The sequence below is a fragment of the Columba livia genome, chromosome 6 (genome assembly GCF_036013475.1).
Source record: "Columba livia isolate bColLiv1 breed racing homer chromosome 6, bColLiv1.pat.W.v2, whole genome shotgun sequence".
Lineage (NCBI taxonomy): Eukaryota > Metazoa > Chordata > Aves > Columbiformes > Columbidae > Columba > Columba livia.
In genome coordinates this window covers 16601277-16622849 of record NC_088607.1, presented here as the reverse complement: position 1 = coordinate 16622849, position 21573 = coordinate 16601277, and the positions used below count along the sequence as shown (strand labels likewise).

The window sequence follows — 21573 nt, the reverse complement described above, 5'->3', positions numbered from 1 at the left end:
ACTTGTTACTTGTTACCTGTTAGCACATAGGGCGATGTTGATTTGAAGCATTTACCTTTGAGCTGATTTCATCTATCATTCTTCGGTATTTTCTCAGTTTGTATTCACTTTATTACTCCATAGTCTGTTTCAACCAAAGTGAAACCTAAAGAAGAAACAGAAAGCAAAAGATCAAAAGCAACCTATCATTAGCAAGTTGAACTGTACAAGCAAGTGCTAGTGTGTTACTTTGCCTATTTCAGTGCTCAAACTATAAATTGGCCTATGCTCTTCTACAAAATATTCAGGCACTGAGAACTTAGTCTCCCATGCCTTGGCAAAATTTATGTATGCTGAAGATCAGGTGTAATAGGTTGCCTGTCCAGTTGTGCAGAACCTTGCTATGAGGTCCTTGGCATCTTCACAATTGTTACAATTTTCACCCATGCTTCCCCTTTAACACACTGCAGAATACAGCAGGCAGAGACTAAACTTCCCACCTTACTAATTCCAGTCATTGCATGTTTTGCTTAAAATCTTGCAGATCTTCCTAGTAGACAAGTAATCACTATGTTCACCTGGAACCAAACTCTCGTCTACCCACTTTACCCAAGGGAGCAGGAGATGCCTTGAATCAGTGTGTATCAGTGTGTACAGTGAGACTGAAGTAGGTGTTGCTTGAGAGAACTGTGACTCCCTCTCTTTGAGAAGCCTGGCATTATAGAAAAGATTGGTGGTGTGAAAGTTGTCTAGACATCCCTTGTGAACAATTTTGAACATATCATTATGGTCTCCTAAAACAAGATGTAAGATCATTATATATGAAGAAATTATACAGTATTTATATGTGGGTTTTGAACAATCTGAGAAACTCAGTTTTTTTCAGATAATTTAATTGGATTCTGGATTACACCACTCTGTAAGACTTGCTTGTGTGGTGTAGATGCTACTACATTAGTGGACCATCATCACAGGCTTTGTAAGTTCAGGCATATGCCTTCTTAATTGGCAACTAGACTTTCATTGGATCAGTGCCACTTTCTCTTCTAAGGCTGCTGTCCACAGGCTGCTTGATATTGTAGGTTTGAGGCCAGCTCTTTAAAATTCCTCTTTTCTTAATTTCATGGTCTGCTTCTCACCATGTAAGGCTTTGGCAATTATTGTCCTATTATTAAAGGACATTTCTCAGTTTGTTACGGACAAAAAGTATACCTTTTGGTTAAAAGTAATGAATAGATGACATTTACCAGGAGACTCATGCTTATAAGCATCTGTCGTGGTTTAACCTGGGCTAGCAATACAACTATGATAGCCGCTCACTCACCCCCTACCCTCGCCAACCCCCAACAGGGGAGAGAATCAAAAGGGAAGGGGGAAACTTGGATTGAGATAAACACAGTTTAATAAAATAACAAAATACTAATACGCTACTAGTAAATATATATATAAAATAGAAATAAAAGATACTCAAGGCAATTCCTTATGAACTCCATCCACACCAAGCAGCCAGTCCCAGGAAAGCAGCACATGATCCCCAACAGTGAAAAAAGAGGAAAAAGACAGAAAGGCTCAGAGGCCTCTGCAAAACAGCAAAAGCCGAACTAAATGTCCTTCACCAAAAATTCCTCCTGCTTCAACAAAAAATAGCAAAGAGAAGAATGGAAGAGCAAACTGAAAGGTCCCAACTCTCCTCAAATATGAAGCATGATGCTAATGGGATGGAATACTCTTACTGATCAGTCTGGATGTCAGTCAAGCTCTGCCCCATCTCTGCCCACCTTCCTCATTGCCTCACTCCTGTGGGCAGACCTGAGCAACTAAAAACATGAGCTCTGTGCTGGGATGTTATCTTCTTGTTCTCAAACTAAGTTCAAGTAACAACCATGTTAATTATGAAAAATAAAGATTTCTAACTGCATGAAGAAACTTAACCTATTTTCAGTCAAAACAGCACAGCATCCTTCAAAGATTAGCATGATGATTTCATCATTTGCATGTTTAATTTTAGATCATCTGCAAGATAGAGAGATACTGCCTCAGATACCAGGTGTTCTTTGGTGTGGTGGTTTGTTTTTTTTGTGGTTTTATTTATTTGGTTTTTTTGGTGTGTGTGTGGTTTTGTTTGGTTGGTTGATTTGGGTTTGTTTGTTTGTTTTCTTTTGTGTGTGTAGATATTCTTCTAGAAAAAATGGTCATTTTAGCAAACTGCAAGCTCTGTTTCGACATCTGGATTTTAATTTTTTAGAATTTTAGTTTTCTTAGAAATAAATGAATTTCCCAGACTACTATGAATTTAACCTCTTCTCCCAAAACTTCCAAAAGTTCCCAAAATGGCTTTACACTAGTGCTGCAGAAGCTCTGCCAGGATTTTGTGTTAAAGATATAGTAAATAATAAACCTCACAACTGGTAAAGTGTTTTTTTACTGGATTTTAATAGAAAAAAAATTGTCAAGTGAGACCAGGTATCAGTTGTCTATAGTATTGCTTTAGAACAAATATATTTTTTGGTCACAATGAGTTCAGGGTTTGGGATTTTTGTTTGTTTTTTCTGTTGTTGGGGGCTGTTATGGTGTGGTGGTGGGTTTTGGAGGGGGATGTTGGGGGTTTTTATCTGTTTTTGTTTCTTTTTTAAAAAACAAAACAAACAAACATAACACCTTGCTGATGTTTGTACACTAGTTTCTGTGAGAAGGTGACTGATTTCCACTGAATGAGGGGACAATCAAGACTGCCTAAAGAAAAACTTATCAGTAACTTTTCAGGTATCCTGGCATTTTTCATGGTCATTCTATTTCTCAGTTACATTCATTTTTAATTGTTAATGAGGACATAGTTTCCCAGTTTCCATCCCATAGCTGTGAGTGATTAATGTGCGGGAACTGGAAGAAGGTGTGGTTGAATGCCACAGCTAAAGAATGTTTCACAGTCTGCTTCTGCTTCTCTATCACATTATGGTGCTTTCTTTTATACAATTAAAACAATTCCATGATTTTGAGATACAACATACTTTTTGTCTTGTGAAATGTATTCTGTTACTCAGCAGGAATCTTTGGAAGTTCTTTCCAGCTGAAGCAAACAGATTTGTGCAGATCTATAAATTGCCTTCTCACCATCATGCGATTTAGTTAATACCATGTATTTTTCCTAGTATACTGAGTAAGATTCATTTAGAAAAGCCAAGAGAGAAATTATGCAATTAAATGTGTGTAAATTTAACAACAGCATAAAATCTTTGTCTTAAGAGGATTGGTTTTTTTCCTGAAACATATCCAAAAAGCAGATAAATTGGAAGACCAGCCATTTCTGCAGTAATTTTCAGAGAACCGCACGGGTAACAATTCTACTTATGTAATGAAACATATCATTTTCTCTACCAGTGCCAAGCAGAAATCGAAATGATAAATGACACTTAAATTCATTTCTACAAAACAAAAATATGAGGACTAAATAGCAGATAAATGGTCAATAACCTAAAATGAAAGTGGATAATGCAGTATATACATTTCAGAAAGAACTGTAGTCAGTTTTTTGAAGGGCTAATAACCTTGTTTGTTTGTTTGTTTGTTTTAAATGCAAGAAATAAGACCACCACCACACACAAAAAAAGTAGCCTTTGATACTATCTCCTAATGCACTTTCTGAGGGTATTTATAAATAGTTCATGATTACATTTGAATTAAATTTCAAATTGATTGGACAAACAATAAATTTATTTTGATTGCTCTCACTGGATTTTAATAAAGCAGCATTTCAGTTTGGCTGAAATGGAATAGCGCTAAGAGAATGGGAGACAAGGTTGGTTACATGGAAGACTCCTCTAGCCATTCATTACTTACAATATTTTACATTCCCCAGTTACTTGCCTTGATTTATTTCCTACTTTGTATACTCTTTAGGGGCCAGGATATATTCAGTTACCTAAAAATTTATGCCAGATCATACCTACCAAAAAAAACAGAATCACACACAGAATCACAGAATGTTAGGGACTGCATTTTCAGCATAATTGTCATTTACATGTTTACTACCATCTAGGAATTTTAAAAATATTTGCAGGATAATATTTCTCTAGGCTAAAAATAGTCCCTCTGAAATAACTTTGAGTTAGTTATACAAGTATTACCAAGATCACAATAAAAATATAATAAATGAAAACAGTATCATTAGGAATTCAAATAGTGTATTTCTCATCTGTTGGAAGTATAAAGTATATTCTGAAGCTATTCTTTTATATCTTCTAAAATAATGGACAGTTTATCTTTTCCTCTTTAGCATAAAATCTTGTATTATTTCAGAAAACCCAAACTACAGCTCTGTCTAACAACCTTGCTCTTTATGAGGAGGAGAATATAATATCTGTCCCTTGTGATTTTCCACTTTACATTGCTGCAAAGCCGACATTATTGGTTTCCAGTGCAGAGCCAACACCTGCAGAGAGCGCCTGAATCTCTGTAAGGTTATTTCAGTTCACAGGCCTTTTAAATCAGCTATTCCGTAGTATCTTCAGGAGCAAAAAAAAAGCATTTAAAGATGTAGTAAATGAATATATAGCTAAGTGCCTAACTCTTATTAATTTATGTAATGATAATGCAATATTTTTGAGAACATAAACCTGTGTTCACAAAGCTGTATCTGCCAGTTTCTTTGGCAGTACCTTTACATATTGGAAAGCCCTGGCTTTTATGAGTCCTCCTAATTAGGAGTTTTAACTGAACTGGTACTAGACAAAGCAAGGATATTCACTTTGTTGTCCACAAACTCCTGTGGGGCTGTGGGCTACTTTTAAGGAATTCAGAGAAAAAAATAAGAAAAATAGTCTTAGATATGCCTAATGACAAACTATGTGGGAAATTTGGGCTGGGGAAAAGGAGGGTAGTGCATATTTAAATAATAGATTTTTGAAAGCACTGCATTTATCTCATGTATTGTGGAACTTGTTCTTTCTAGAAGTATAAACTTCTAGAGGTCTTTTTGAGACCCCAAAGATTTAGAACAATCCCCCTGTGCCATGCCAAATTTCTACTATTTTTCAAATTAAGAAACACCGTCTCTCACTTAGACTTGTTAAGATAACACTTGAACACTGACAATGATGCTTAACTGAATTTTACTGATAGAAACGATAGCCAAAAAGGGATGTGAACTACAAAAGCTTTCACTATTTCTCTACTTATTTATTTAAAGATAACTGTTTCTCTAGAATACTCAAACAGCTATAGCTTGGCGGAGCAGTTGGCATCTGTTTTTCCAGTTGTTTTATTCATGGTTGCATTAGTTATATCTGAGGTTAACACGTGTTTTCCTTCCTGTTCTGCCACAATGTTGAAGTGTTTTTTGTGTTGTGTGGTTTCTTTTTTTTAGTAGTGCCTTCCTTCTTTATCAAGGACTCCTGTCTTCCCTTTGTTTGGCCTGGAGACAGACTGCTTGCGTGAAGATCAGTTTTGATGATTGTGCAGGAGTCTTATATAGCTAAACGCAATATGTAATTAATCAAATTTCCCATTTAACTCTGTTTCTAGATGTTATATTCCTAGCTATTTTACTCTTTGGTTCAACACATCTGTTAAAAACATACTTGGATAACACTTCTTTTTAAACATCCAGTGGATGTTTACCTACAGAAAAGATATAGTAAGCCTGTGTTTTTACCTAAACATAAAAGTAGCGGCCTATTGAAAAACTGAAAAAGTAGTTGCTTAAGAATTAAACTATCACAAACATTTTTGCAAGGTACAGCTGGTCTATTTGTGTATGGTTTTTATTTTGTTCATTTATTACTGGTTTAGATCGTCGTTAGTTTATTACCTGCTTGATGAATGTGAAGAATATTCCCACTTTCACAGAATAAATTAAATACCCAAAGAATTCACGTAGTTCAATATCACATTCTCAGAAGATTCTTCTGGAAAAGGTAGAGTTATTGTCATATAAAACTTCATGGAAAATTTTTCAGTTCCTACCGGATAACCTTGTTTCATTTCCCTCTTTTCTTGCCTAGCTAGCAAGAACCTATTCATCATCATAGACAAAGAATGACATTTTTCCAAATACTTTGTATAACTGGGGAGAAATTACTATTTTACTTTATTGAGTAAGCCATAGAGGATTTGTCCTTTACTGTAAGGCATTTTTAATGCTATTTCTTCTCTCTCAAAATACTGTTGCTTTGTTCACTGATGCCAGCAATCTGTGTGTGTAGACCAGGTTTCTTCAAGAGTGGTGTCTCAGTGTATTTCCAAGATTGCCTTCATGCTTTGACTACTCACCTGAATCATACTGTGGTTTTGGTGAATGTTTTTCAGGTACCTTTTAATAATTTATAATTTCAATATTCACAATGAGTAGTGTGTTTAAATGGAGGTGTGCATCTTATGGAGAGTTTGTTTTTGTTTTTTTTTTCTCTTCATGTTTTATTATGTTCTGTACATTACCACATATTTAAAGTTGGTTTAGATCTGCAGGATGTTAACTCATGGTATTTGGGATTTTTTTTTTTTTTTTAATTTCACATTGCACAAGTACTTAATTATTATTTCCCTATGCCTATTAAAAATCTCATCTGAGGTTTATTTTGCACTTCATGCATAATTAGACAATCCACAATCCTTTTGCAAGGTATCTTTTCTCTTCCTACTTCACTTTGACTGTCTCTAGATGCTGAATGGCCGGTCAGAGTAACTGAGGCAAATAATATTTATTTATAAATATAATAAATCCTGTAGAAGTAATCCTTTTCTCTATAAAGTGTTATTTTATTATAAGATTGTGATCTGATATCTGTTCAGCAAATAGCAGCAGTAGGGTTGAATGGCTTTTAGACACCCATTGTTTGGATGCTTACTTTGAATGTATAAAATGTGTTTGGCTCACTTATATGCTATGGTTTTGGTCCATGAATGAAAGTTTTTTAACACAGGGGCAGCAAAGCATGAATAGCAAATACTGTGTGCTTACTCACTACCGTTACTTTAAACACAGTTTACAAAGAGTAAATGCTGAAGTGAGTGTTCACACTATCTAACTTCAGACATTTAGCTGTAATATCTGTGTTAAGAACTGCTCTGAATATTGTGAGGCAAGACAGAGAAGCAGAAGGGTTTGTAATTGTATTCTGGATGTTTTATTAGAAGTATTAAACATATGTATGATGTGCAGAAGAGGAGAAAATGCAGAGTATGTACAATGACATTGGAGAAATGTTGTGAATTTAATAAACTGGATCAAGCCCCTTTGTCTGCAGTGTTGAAAAGCACTCAATAAATTTTGGACTGCTTTTCCCAATTCATCTGCATTAGAAATCAGTAGCCTTTTAACAAGATTTTAATCAATCTCCACAATCCCTTAGAACACTTGGAATAGAAACAATTAACTAAATAAATATTTACCTGAAAATAGGATACAAAATGTAATTACTTTCTCATATTTTATAATACTGACATTGACTGACATGGCACAGAATTTTCAGTAAGTATGACTGATCAGTGTTTCAAATTTATTCTTGTTCTGATAATATGTAACAGGTCCAGTAGCATAATGGCCCCGTTTTGACTGGTTAATACTACATTATGGTCTTGGACAACTTTTGAATTGCAGTCAACTGTTCTTAGGACATGCAGAATTTCCTTCAGTACATCTCCTTTGGGTCTTGATTAGATCTAGTGTTGTTTAGATAAACTCTTAGTGGTAACACAATTTGAGACGTGTTAGCTGTTAGAAGTTTCTCCTGAAAGGCAGAAGGTGGGTAGGAATTCTGAAGAGAGCAGTAAAATAAATAAAAAGGTCAGAAATGTGAATGAACTTCGCTATATCTGCTAATAATATTTTGGTGTGGAGGCTGGTGGGATAGACATCAGTCAAGAACACAGAACTGCTTCTAGAACAGTTCATGTAGCTTACACCTGGTCACGTTCCTACCCCGGGCCTTTCAGATGAGGACAGGAATCAGCTGGGCATTTACTCGACCAGGGAGAGTAGGTTTTACTTAGTGTAGTCATTAAATGTGATTCTGGGAAGCATCACACAAATCGTACTACACTTTCTGCTTTCTCTTTTTTTTCTTTTTTTTTTTTTTTTTTCTTTTTTAACCATGAAAAGTGATTTGAAGTACTTCATCAAAAACCCAGTGTGGTTGTAGGACATCTGCACACTTTTAAAAAATTATACTTCATTCCCTGGACCATAAGTATCAACAGTCATGATTAGTCTTGTAGCATTTTTATTCTGCCCTATCTCATATCCTGCCATATTTTATATCCCATTTGTAACTTCAACCAGCTCACTTCGAAACATTGGTTTGACTAGTAAACAATCATTAATATATTAATAAGTTTTCTATTCTGTCAGATGGTTGCCTCTTTAAGCAGTACAGCAAACTTTTTGTGTAAATGGAGCTTTCTAACTGTACCTGAATATACCATGTACCTGAATTTCAGTAAGCCTGTTTTCTTTCAGTTTCCTGAGCAGAATATATTTGCATTCATTGACATGTGTCCTGTTCTCCCTGAAATACCATTATTATTGCTATGTTTTAGAGATGCTGCATTGGGACCAGGATGAAAGGAGTGTCATTTCATGTAACTGATTTGCAGAGGGAGATGGGGAAGAAAGGTCTTGCTGAGTATGGAGGAGCTGTGGGAAGAGAGGTGGTTTGCAGTAGAGCTGCAGCAAAAATCCAGTGCTATAGATGGTTTCGCAGCAGGTTTTCCCTGAGCTGCGAAGAGATGGTGGCAGGCAAGATATCTGTTACAGTGCAGAGCAGGGATCCTCTGCTTGGACTTGGGTCTGTAGCTGGTCTGTGTGGGTAAGGGAACGCTCTGTTGGCTCCATATGCTCACTGCACTCACCTGAGGATGTCTGGCTGTGCCCAGGAAGCAGCAGCCTCTTAGGGAGAGGAATCTGGGGTGGAGGCATTTGATCTGCTTTCACCTCACTAGTGAGGCATACCTTTATTGCTGAAGTTCCTGATTTATAGCAAGGAGTCAATGACTATATTAACACCTGAAGTTCTCACTCATATTTGCAAGGGCAGAAAACTTGCTGAGCAAGAGTAAGGACTGTGTGAAGGCTGGATCTCAGACTGCCTTATGAATTTGCAAACCAACACAGTAGAATAATGCTGAATTTATTCTCATGGTTACCAGGAAATAGTCTTTACAGTTTTTGAGGTCACAGATTGCAGAATATAGGCTTTCCCATGTTCATGCATGAAAGAGAGGGATGAGGAGAAGACTCTGAGAATTGTCTGTACGAATATGTATTTTGCAACGTGCTCTACCTCTAGTGGTATGGCACCTTTGGGGCTTGAGATAGTATTAGTTTGACATCCCAAGGGCATGGAAAGGAGCCCAGAGGAAACGCACGAATTTCCTATCTGGCTTAGATCCCTGCTGGATTTTAATAGGCAGATTATTCTCCTCTTGCTTAGCCCTTCATGTCTGCCACTAACTATTTTAATAAACAAGATCTTTTAGGCACAAAAACTCTCCAGTATTTCGAGTCAGCTGCCTCCTGGGTTTATTCTGGCATTTATAAATACACCTACAACCTTCTCAAACTTTTTTTTTTTTAAATCAGTTTCATAAGGGATAACTGATTTATTTCAAAAGAGGATAAGCCCTTTCAAATATTTTTGTCCCAGCTGCCAATTAGAAATGTGTATTTCTCCATTCTGAGCAGCCTTCTTCCATATTTTAACAGTAATTACTATTACTTAGTAGTCAGTACATAACTTTTTCATATAGAAGGCATCCTACTTTCCAAACCATAGAAAGTCTTTCAATGAAAAACTATTCCAATGGCAATACACCAACACATGTTGTGCAATGCATGTTATTCAAAAAGTAGGAAAGGGATCAAATTATTCTTTTCTCTCCAGTATCAACATAAAACTGCATTATACATGTTTGGAGAATCATAGCTTTGGCCACACTTAAGCTTCCTGCAATATTTTCTGTATACAACTTTCCAGTTAAAACATGTATCAGAGACAAGATCCTGGTAACTCTGCAAACTCTTCAGATAGTCACTTTCTAAAGAATAATGTGGGATATATTTTATATATATATATATATGTAGTTTACTGGATGTTCTTTTAAAATTATCCACAACATGATAATTACAATTTTCTTTTAGGTGCAGTTGATTGTATTTACTAATGACCGCTAAAAGTTCTCATGAGAATTTTAATCACTGTTTCTAATCATATTAAAAAACAAAACAAAACAACCTAAGCTAAAAAGACACGTACTAATATTCTAAATAATATGAAAGGTAACTTTGGCCTTTTTCGAAGCTCTTAACCTGTGAAGTCATAAGCTGGATGTGGAATTACTATTTAAAAACTCCAGACTTTGCCAGAGTCCTTGAGAAAAATGAAGGAAATAGAGAACTGATATTCCTGGCCCTCAAAGTTTAGGAGAACTTGGACAGAGCATGTTGGTTCTAAAAGGCTTCAGCTCTTTATCTTTGCCAGAGAAGAGCAATAAAGAATAAATAGTTCCTCTTTTTTTTAACCCTGTTTATATTACCTATTGATATGGTGTTATCTGAAATACAGTAACTGACTAGAGAGGCTTCGTCTGTTAAGAAATATTCTTCTTGATTATGGTAAGAAGAACATTTAATCTCCTTTTATTAGTTAGAGGTAATTGAGCTATTAATAAGAGTAGCTAATATTCTTCATATTTTTCAGTTGGTAGGTTGCCAGTTTGGCTCTCTGTTCCACTTCAGAGTGCAGTTGTTTCATCAATTCAAGTGTCATCTTGACAACAGAGGGGGTCAGATTCAACTAGTTCAAAGCAGCTTGACACAACACCACTTCTAACTTGGTTTATGTTTGAAATGAAAAATATTTCAGGGCTCCTATTTTTATTTCATATCTGTGCGAATGATGCTTGTTAGGGTCTCAGTCCAGTGCTGTCTTGCAGACAGAAATTCAAAAATAATAACTGATAAAGATGTCTCAGTGAATGTTACTGAACAGTACGAGCTCTGATCATTATTTAACAACTAAATTCAAGTTCTCTGTTTTTCATTTTAAAAAGATCCATGTTTGTGCAATCTGCTTTTGAAGATATGATGGTAACAAAGGAAATGCACAAAATTATCTAAGTTTTGGTGAAAGGTAACTGTGAATCAAAAGTTCTTAGACAAAAGACTTTTGAAAAAAAAAATCTGCTTTACATTTGATAATCTGAAGATATTTGGTGGGTTTTTTTTCAAACTGAAGTGACAAAATCCCAATTAGAAATAAACTAAAGGAGCAATAATACCACATGTTAGGCCATTATGGCTCACAATAAAAGGTAGTAGATCTAGGAAATGTGTTGAGAATTGAATGAACTTGGCATTACAGATAGGAGAGGAAATAAGCAGTAAGAAGCATTTGTAACTAAAAGATTCGTGGGCAGAAGTCCTCAAGAATACTCTTATGTTGTATATTATCTCTAGTATGCAGTGACCTTGTTTTTTGAAAAATCATCCAGACCTGAAAGTTAAGAATTTGAGTAGGAAGAGGGTTGGAAGAGGACTTGATGTCTTGCAAATCAGGCTGTGTGACCTTTTTGGATGGATAATCAAGTTGTCTGTTAGTAAAAGCAGGTTTATGTCTGATACTGCTCCTAGAGAAATATTGACAAGGCTCCATTGGTTTCAGTTTACGAGAAAGGTCTCATTTGCCAAGTGTGATTGAATTCTACCTTGATACGACTTCTCCGAATTTTCACAACAAAATTATTTCCTGTCTTGAGGAAACTGGGAAAGGAAGAGACCTGACTGGGTGCTATAGATGTAGTTTTCTCCTGCTTAGGGGGAAAGTGCTCTCAGTGTCTGTAACTCATCATGACTTAAGATAGACAAAGCATTATTTTTAATGCCGTAACTAATGCCTGAGAGAATATGTAGTTGGAGTTTGTTAATGTCTGTTTTCCCTTCCTTTTTGCTCCCCCTTGAAAACTTTGAGCATTCCCCTTCTTTCATCCTGTGCACGTTTTTTTCTTTATCTTGTCATGAACAGCAGAAATAGGATATCCGATATCCTTTTGTATGGTACAGTTTGAAGGCATGAGGATGCAAATTCTTTTGGAGAAAAACACTGTTTTCAAGGGTTACAACACAATGTGAAAATCAGCATTATGGTCAGCTCCAATGTTCCCAAAGAGCATGTGGAGTATTTGGATATTGTTACTCCTTCTCATCCTATTGTCAGGCAATAATAGGATGTGAACAGATACTGTGTGTTCTCCAAGTGGAAAACTACAACCGCTCCGTGGGTAGTCAAAGTGCTATTTGCTTCAGCTGAAAAAAAAATGGTAAATTGGAAGCACGGAACACATGACTGTGAGAAACTACAGCAGGTCCATGGATTCCCTGCCAGAGGGTATGGGAACAGAAATTAGCCTTGAAGATATTGAGGTTTACTCATGAGAAAGAAGGGAGTAAAGGAGTATCCGGAGATATTAAGGTGTACTCGTGAGAAAGAAGAGAGTAAAAGAGTAACATTGATGTTAGCAAAATTAGCCAATGATATGTTACTATTGCAGCCTGTAACCAATAGCAAAAAGACACATGAGCTGGTAAAGGCTGTATAAAAAAGCATTTGTGGCAATAAATGGAGACTGCTGTTTGTACATAAGAACTTTGTCTATGTCGTTTGTCTGTGCCAATTGTGACACATGAACTTGAATCAAAAGTCTGAATGATAATATTTAATATTCTTATTTCAAACTGCAGGCTGACTTCAAACTAGGAAGAAAGAGCACAACTGCCATTAACATGAATCAGAGGTTTGGGTTTGTTTTTTTTTTTTTTCTTTTTTGCTTTTTTTATAGGCTGGAATTTATATCTCTGGATCATATGATCTGCTGTTTCTTGACTAGAACTATTTTTCAGTCTCTAGTTATTCACCAATAATAGCAAACTGATTTCTACTAATGAAAACTCTCAAGTCGTCCTTCACAAGTTTTTACTGTAATTTCTTTTTCGGCCTTGGGCTTTGAGAACCATACACTAAACTGATGGTAAATTACCTCTAGAGTAAAGAACAAAATCTTGCACTGAAATGTGACCCTGCAATAATTAACATGGTATCCCAGAGGGTTCCTTGTATTGTGATACTCTTTCCTCTTCAGGCAAATTAATGGTCCTTGTGATTCCTTGTAGATTCCAGTGTTGTTTTTATGCAGACGACTTTGCCATCTGCATTAGTGGGCCATCTGTCACAGACCTTCCAGTTGAAGTACAATGTAATCTGAACCTTGTGCAATTGATTGCTGAAAAAATAGATTTAACAAGCTGTTCCCATTTCATCTTGACTTTGAATTCTGGATTTTTTTTTTTAAACTTGCCACTTGAGTAGAGTCCTTTTTGGAAAATTATTTTGCTTGTTTTTCTTCTAGACATTTGTTAGCTTTTTATGGATTTGCTTGACTACTTTATCAATTACTATTGAATAAAACAAGATTACTTCTCTACATTAGTGGGAGATTATGTTCTTGTGAAAGAAGTATTAGTTTCCTGTTTTTCATTGCTACAAATTCATTCCAGCTATCATGTATGTACCGTAACTTTTTGTCAGTATTATTTAATTTTAAGAAAAAGTGCCATATTTCTGTTTGATTTATTTTGGTTTTTACTTCCGAGGTTTCCTCAGGGATCCATGCATAGCCTGAACTGATTATGCTAAAATGAAGTTCCTACCTGTGTTAGATTATTTTTATTCACAGATTCCTCTGTAGAAACATACTTACTTATAAGACTCCAATGTCTTGTATTTTCCATATCAGCTCCTTAACACTAATACATTTAAGCATTCAAAGTGAAAATTTTCTAAATATTATCATGATTATAATTTGTTTAAATAGAAAATCACTGATATGCAGAGATCTGTATTATAGTTTTCATTTTGATAAAGTCCTAGATGTAATGAAATGGACATAAAACATCTGCACACCTGATATACTTTTTAAACTATTTTAAACTGCTTACTTTAGGTCCTAACTTTGGTTGTCATTAAAACAAATGCATGAAGGTCTCCTCAGGGTTTTCATCTTGTTTAAACAAATTGAATTGATTCAGTGTTCCTATTACAATTTGTTAAACTTACTCAGGCTGTTGGGGGACAAAATGTCACTGGGCTTTTTTATAGATTACAAAGGGTGAAAAAAGGGGAACTGCTCAGCAGGTTGTTTTGACATTAATTCATCTATAACATGCACAAAATGCTCCCCTCGTAGTAAATTTTTTAATCCTGTTTAATCACATGTCGTTTTACTATTGTTTCAGAAAATAAATAAGATAAACTTTTACAGTTTCCTTACATAGTTCCTACTTTTAAATCAAGAATCTCCATTCCATAATTACAGTAAGCATCCATATTATAACAAACACTAATTTTAGAATCCTCATCAAAAACCTTTTATGGGATTTTTAGTCAATCAAGAGAAGCAAATAACATGAATTTCTTATGTCCAGTTGTAAAATCATCTGGAAACTAGGAATGCTGGCACCACCTATGACATGGGAGATGGCATGCTGAAAATTAATGATTTTGAAAATTAATTTGAGCCAGGATAGAAAGCTGGTTTGACATGACAGTGATGCTGAAGCTAAAGGGCTCACGTGACTTAAGACATAAGAGCAGAATAATACCCAAAAGAGGTGGGAAGATACTATACTACCCTTGTATGAACAGGATAGTAACTGTTCTTGGAATACTAGGTTCCTTTTCGGAACCCATAATTTGAGGAAGATGCTAAAATATTAGAGAGATTCAGGGAATAGTCACAAATGTGGTGATAAGGTTGGAAAGGAAGGACTTTGTCTCTCTAATGGGAATCAGTTCAAGGATATCCTGTCTGTGTGATGCAGAAAAACAAACTGATTGCGGTAATCTTTTCTCTGCTAAATAGCTATGGACTGTTAATTATTTTTATGATGAAATGTTATTAAACTATTGTTCCAGAAAATTCCTTAAGAACAAGGCATTCTTTGAAAACTGATATGGACATATTTAATCTATTAAGTTTAAAATTTGCTGATTATTAATCTTTGGTATTTTGTGGTTGATAATCTTTCCTAGTTTCATTTAAAAATACACTGGGTTAAAACGTTTTTTAAACTCCTTTTAACTATGGTATTGTATTGGAATTATCTAAAAGGTTTTAATTGAGTAACTTTTTAAAAAGGCTCTAATTTACACTAAATACAATAGAAAATGCTTGTCTCCAGTATATCCTTGATGTAACCATTCTGATGATTTATTACCACAATCTATTATCATAGCAACTGTTCTTTGATGATGTGCAGAATTGGAACAACAAATCTCTGGTATAACATCTGAAAAACCAATACATTCTATGAATTTAATTTAGCAGTGTGTGAAAGTTTGTGTATGTTGTGGTGGTGTTAGGCATTTACTAATCTGTAGTCAGTGAAGTAACATGGACATTTCCAGAGGACAACTCAGATTATGGATGGGCCAGTTTACACAAGGAAGGTGTTTCTCACAGCAGGCTTTAAGAGCCCTGGTTGACAAGTCTCAGGACTTTGAAATTTGAATTGCAAGCCTAAAATTCAGAACCCTATCTCAGAAATATCTAGGTAACAAACTCTCATTGACATATTTTTGTTTGGATTTCATGTGTAAAAAAACATTATGGATCCGAATTTGAAAATATGTATCCAAGGTTACATGGGAGTAAGAAAGTGAATCTCCAGGTTGATGGCCTAACCATCAGTTAGTATTTGCACATACCCCAGTTCCTGACCATCTCTCCCCTCCAATTCTTACTAATGTCTCATTACTCTAAGAGAAAGAATGTAAAGAACTTAATGGTTGTGAGCTATTCTTGAGAAGGCAGTGATATCAAGAGGGTTTAAGGATCACAGTGCAGAGGCAGAAATAGAAGACCTACTGAAGTAATACTGTAACAAGCAAAGTTTCTTGGTTTACAAGTAGGCAAATAATGAGTAAAATAAGTGATGCTGTATTATATTGCATTAATGAGACCAATATTGCTATGTCCTCCATGCTTTAAAACAGATGCTGAAATATTAGAAGACGTTTTTGCGAGAGCCACAACAAAGATTCAACACCCAAAAACCTGACTTGGGATGAAAGACAAGAAGCTCTGAAGCTCTATCTATTAATAGTTATTTTATTCAATAAAAAACGGATATTAAATTAATTATTTCTACTGGTATTCCTATGAGAGAAAATTTCTGATGATAAAGTCCTCTTTATCTGATAAAGATAAAAGAAGATTTGGTAGCTGTACTCAGATTAGGTAATTCATGCATATTTTACAAGGAAAATCTGGGAAAGCAAAACAGCAGGTGCATTTTTCACTGCTTCAATATTTAAAACTGAAGGCTTTTTTACTGTTTTGGTTTTATTTTTGTGGGGTTTTTTGGTGTTATTTGGCTGTTTGGTGGTTGGTGTTTTTTGTGTTTGGGTTTTTTTTGGTGCTTTAATAAAGTACAGTAAATTCAGAAAGTTATAGGATTGATTATGTGCATGTTTGTGTGAAACTGTATGCTATATGATGCATGTGTCAGGTGACAACAGGTGACAATAATCCTCCTTTCTTACCTTTAGAATCCATGACTGATTCATTTTTTATTGTGTAATTTGCAATAGCATCTAGAGTAGGCAAACTTCGATTTTTGGGTATTATCCTGTTAGACATTAAACTCATGTAATGAAAACACTGCTCTGGTTCTAGAGGTTTGTCAATTCAGATAATTAGTAATGAACACGCTCTTTGCTTCAGTTAAATATATTAACAGTAACTCTTACATATGTCTGGAAGGGTTATCTGTGGAGAACGAGGGTGGGAGTTTGCTCATCTATAGCCACAGTAGTTCTGGCAGACATGAAGAGTTCTTGCAGGAAGATAAAGTGTGTGCTTGCATTAGAACACAGGAGTCAAACTGACTCCAAACTGCTTCTTCACTCAGGTTCATTAGATATTGGTCTCACAACGTAGCCTAGTAACTTTTCTTTGATTTACTTAAACAGCCCAAGTTTTTAAAACTCACAAATGATTTTCAGTAATGTTGGCTCTGTCTACAGAAGGAAGATAGATTAAATATAATATAATTATATTTAATAAATATATACATATCATATTTAATTTATGGTTTGAAGTATTCCAGCTATTTGGATACTAGGCTACTGGTAAACTGGTGTGACTTGTACTCAACTGCCTGCAACTACAGACTGGATTAACGAAGCCTGTTACTCCTAAAATCCATAGACCATTTAAATATTTTTCCAGAAGTGAAAATATACTAAACTTCTGTGAACTCTCCCTCACTATCCAGCTTTAAACTTAGTTACTGTAACATGTGAATGAAGTTCTATACTTATTTTCAGAAACCTTGACTTTAGAAAAAAAGGACACTTGACTGATTTACATTCAAAAGCAAACTGAAAACCATGGATTTCATAATGTTCATACTGGATTAGGTTAACTGATCATGTTAATCACACTGAGCCCTTAGGCAATGTTTATTAGAGTATAAACCTGCTTAATTTGTTTTCTGTATTTTTTTTTTCCTAGTGAATTGAGATGTTACTTTTGCAGATCTTCAAATATCATCTTAGCAATTTGCAAATTAATACACTATTAGGTGGTAATTTTGTAGTTTTTTTGTTTTTCGTTTTTTGTTTTGTTTTTATTTTAGAATGATGTTGTCTTATGGTTTTGGTAGCATGAAGAAAGCAGTAAAATTCATCAAGGGTGAAACTCATTCCTGGAAGAAAGCCAAAAAAGGGAATTTGTTCCAATTATGTTGTGCTTGAGACGTGCTATGACGTGGTTTTATTGAAAAAATTATGGGACTAAGATTCTTGAAGAATTATTCTCAAATGATTTCTGGTATGCTGTGCTGATATCACTGTAATATCAGAACATCTCAGGAAATCAATTAATTTACAATCTGTAGGACTCATGAGAAACAATTATTTTCCTAGACAGAATTGAGTGAGATTAAAAAGTTTTCCCAAGGTCATGCAAAAAGTTACTACTGAGGTAGGCACTCACCAGAGCCAAAAGGAACTAAAATTTTTATTCTATTAATTCAGATGCTTCTTTGTGGAATACAGAATGAGAGCAATTGAGAATTCCTATGAAAAGTTTTTGAAAATTTGCATCTGGATAAAAGCATTGTGCTTTGTTAAATAATCTTGACTTTTGAACTTTTTTAGTACTTAAACTAACAAACCCAAAAAACAACAAACCAAAAACATATACAAAAAATGGGAAAATTGTCTACTGGCATAGAATAAGTGTTTGTTTTGTTTTGTTTTTTCAAAGCTGAGTTTGTGCATAATCATCAAATCTACAGGGTATTCCTGTTAAAAAGAAAAAAAAGAAAATAGCTTTTTTCCACAACATTTTGATGAAACATTTCTGATGAAACATTTCTGTTTACTGGTCTTTGTGTTTCACAATCCAGTTCCTTGACTAAAAGTTCATTCTTATTTTTTACAAAGGACACAACAAGAGCCATATGGTTTTAAAATAAATGAAATTGTCTGATTCAGGAGAGACTTGTCAAGCTTTGATTCACAGTTCATTTTATAGCCATTGTACCTTGTCTTGTTTTTGTTTTAGGGGTTTGGGTTTTTTCAACCTAAATTCTAAATACATTGAAGCTGCAATGCTAGGCAATACTAGTGCTCTGGTATAGAAATAGTTTTACATTTAATTTTAATTCATATTACCAAAGATACATTCTCTGTTATAGAAAAGTAGATTCTTCATGCACGTATGTAAAATAGAGGTGAAAATGACCTATTAGGTTGCCATTTTCCTACCACTGCAAGAGGTTTCTGCTTAACTACAACCTGAGGCATATTTTCTTTATCATTAGAGATGTATGTATGCCATGTAATTATTTCAGTCCAGCCCTTTGGGATTTTATAACATTTTTGACAGAAAAATCTAACAACATTTAAGATAAAAACACTGAATAGATTGACTGTCAGATTATAAATCCTTAATGAGTTCCAACAATATTAATTTTAAGGACATTATATTTCTATGCTAATGAAATGCTAGAAGGTGGCAAAGAAAAGAACGCAGTGTAATTCTTTGCATCTCCTTGTGCTGAAATCTCTTCTTTGGAATTGAACTGTAATTCCATGACAAACTAGGCACAGACTAATAGACAGACTTGATAAATGTTTTCTCTATTTTGACTCAGTTGTGAAATGCTGAAAGAAGGCAATTTTAATCTTGATTGAGTACATCTTTTGTAATAATCATTCAGAGCTTAGTTAAATATGTTTCCAGACCTTGCAAGCCTTTCCTGTTCTCTTTAAATCCCATAATTTTCTTTCTGCATGTTCATATTCTTATCAGGACAAATAAAATATGTTTGGGAATTATAGCTGGAATTTGGAATGCGTTTACGTTATGTAGTTCTTATACATTCTAATTTCATATGTAGTGCTGGATATCTATGAAGCATCAATAAACTATGAAATATCAAAAGAAGAGTAAATGCTGGAAAAGCGATATAGAAATGTCTCCTGGTTTTACATCTGTATATATACCTTTTTAACAAAAAAAAAATCTTAATTACATACTTATATTGAAAGTATATGTATTTTTAGAATTGTTTTGTGACTTTGCTGCTTTTATTTGCAAGAGATTTCCTTCTTTTTGTAGCTATGAATCTGCACTTAGAGGTTGAGTGTGAAGGTAGTCATGGGTAGCAAAGTTTTTCATACATTTTGAATTGCTTTTCTGCAACAAAATGTTCTCTGGCAAAGTTCCAGAAAACACTATAACAGTAGCTGACAGGAAGACTGAGAGTCTACTGATTTGTTATTACATGCAAAGTTCTACATTTGTCTCCCTGAATCTCTCCATTATCCTCAGAAATAAAGCTGAAGTTCCTGCTCCCATCCCATTGCAATAACAAGGACAGTTGTTTTGATTTAAGCCCCAAGCAACACAGAAGCTAAAGGACGCTGCAACCTAAATGCAACTCTGGCCTGTAAAATGAACCTTTGAATTCTAAAGCAATAGATGACTGAGGTAATTACTAGAAATACGGATATTTCCACTGTTTATCACTCAGTGCCAATATGTGTGTGTTATCGCAGTATGCCAATAAGGGCTTACCACCAAATACTTGCATAGTGGAAATATTCAAATCCACTTAACTGGATAAAGGTTAATCTTTCTCTCAAAAAAAAAGGTTTTGATGTTCAAAGGAGAAAAAGTATATAAAAACAGACATGTACAAATTCATAGGACTGTGCAGGGCGAAAAAAAAAAAAAAATAAAGAGTGCTGGTCCAACTGTCTACTCTCTGTGAGATTTGGAAGACTGTGGCAATCAAGGAAGGTTCCCCGTGACTAGAAAAAAGGCAAATGTCACACTCTACCTTCAAGGTGAAAGAGAAGAAGGTGGGGAATTATGTACTTGCTTCAGATCACAGGCAAATTCTTGAATAGGTTCTCCTCCAAGCCATTTCAAGGCACAATAAAAGACAGGAAAAAGACAGTGAACATTCAGTGTGGATTTCCCAAGAGCAAATCCTGCCTGATCAACCTGATTGCCTTCTACAATGGGATGACTGATTCTGTGAATGATGGGAGAACATTAGATTCATTTATCTTGACTTCGTCAAGGCTTTTGACAGTCTGCTGTAGGTTTCATCTAGCCAGCTAGGGAGATATGAACTAGCTGCATGGACTAAAACTTATGGTAAAAACTGGCTGGCCTGCTGGCTTATAGAATAGTAATCAATGATTTGAATTCTGGGTGGCCCATTATGAATGTTTTTCTTCAGGGGGAGAGACTGCACTGGGATGACATAACAGCTTGCATCAGTTACAGACCTGTGGATAACATCAGAGTGACCAAGCAAATCCTACATCTAGGAGGGAATAAATCCGTGCATCAGTTCAGGCTAGGAATTGTCTGCAGCTCTGCAGAAGAGGACTTGTATAGTGGTGGACAAATGGAATATAAACAACCAGTGTGACTTCTTAGTAATGGGAGTTGAATGCACATGGTTGTGTTAGCAAGAATGAGGCAGTGGCATTAGAAAAGTGAATATTCCCCTCCATTCAGCGTTTATGATCATACGCCTGGAAAACAGAGTCTGTTTTTGGTCTCCCCAGTACCAAGTAGACATTGACAAACCAGAGAAAGTCTACTGGAAGACTTTTAAGATGCTTAGGGGCCTGGAGAATATGAGGTAAAATGAGAGGTTGTGGGAGGTGTGTTTGTTTAGTCTGGGGAAAATCTGAGGGGAGATCTAGTAGCTGTCTTCTGTTATGTGAAAGAAGATTGTAGAGAAGTGTGAGCAATACTCAGCTCTGAGAGGTGCACAGTGAAAGCACAAGAGGCAACAAGTGCAAACTACAAGAGAAATTCCAGTTAGATATAAGGAAAAAGAATCGTAGTCAGAGTGTATAAGTACTGTAATACTTGCCAAGACAGACTGCGAAATCCGCATTTCTATGAAATTTACTGTCACAGGTAGCTAATTTTCTACATTACAGTAAAAACAAATGCTTGAAACAGAGAGCTTAAAAAATAAATTGTCAGGAAAATGTTCCCTTCACATAA

General features: G+C 35.2%; 1 long non-coding RNA gene across 1 annotated transcript in view; it reads left to right on the top strand.

Annotated features, from left to right (window-relative positions):
• The window catches only part of LOC110362208 (uncharacterized), a 47815-nt gene extending 29549 nt beyond the window's left edge, over nt 1-18266 (top strand). Inside the window, exons 2-3 of the long non-coding RNA XR_002419366.2 lie at nt 12710-12762; nt 16020-18266. This is a non-coding gene — a long non-coding RNA (uncharacterized LOC110362208). The remainder of the gene's footprint in view (nt 1-12709; nt 12763-16019) is intronic.
• The last annotated feature ends 3307 nt before the right edge of the window (nt 18267-21573 follow it).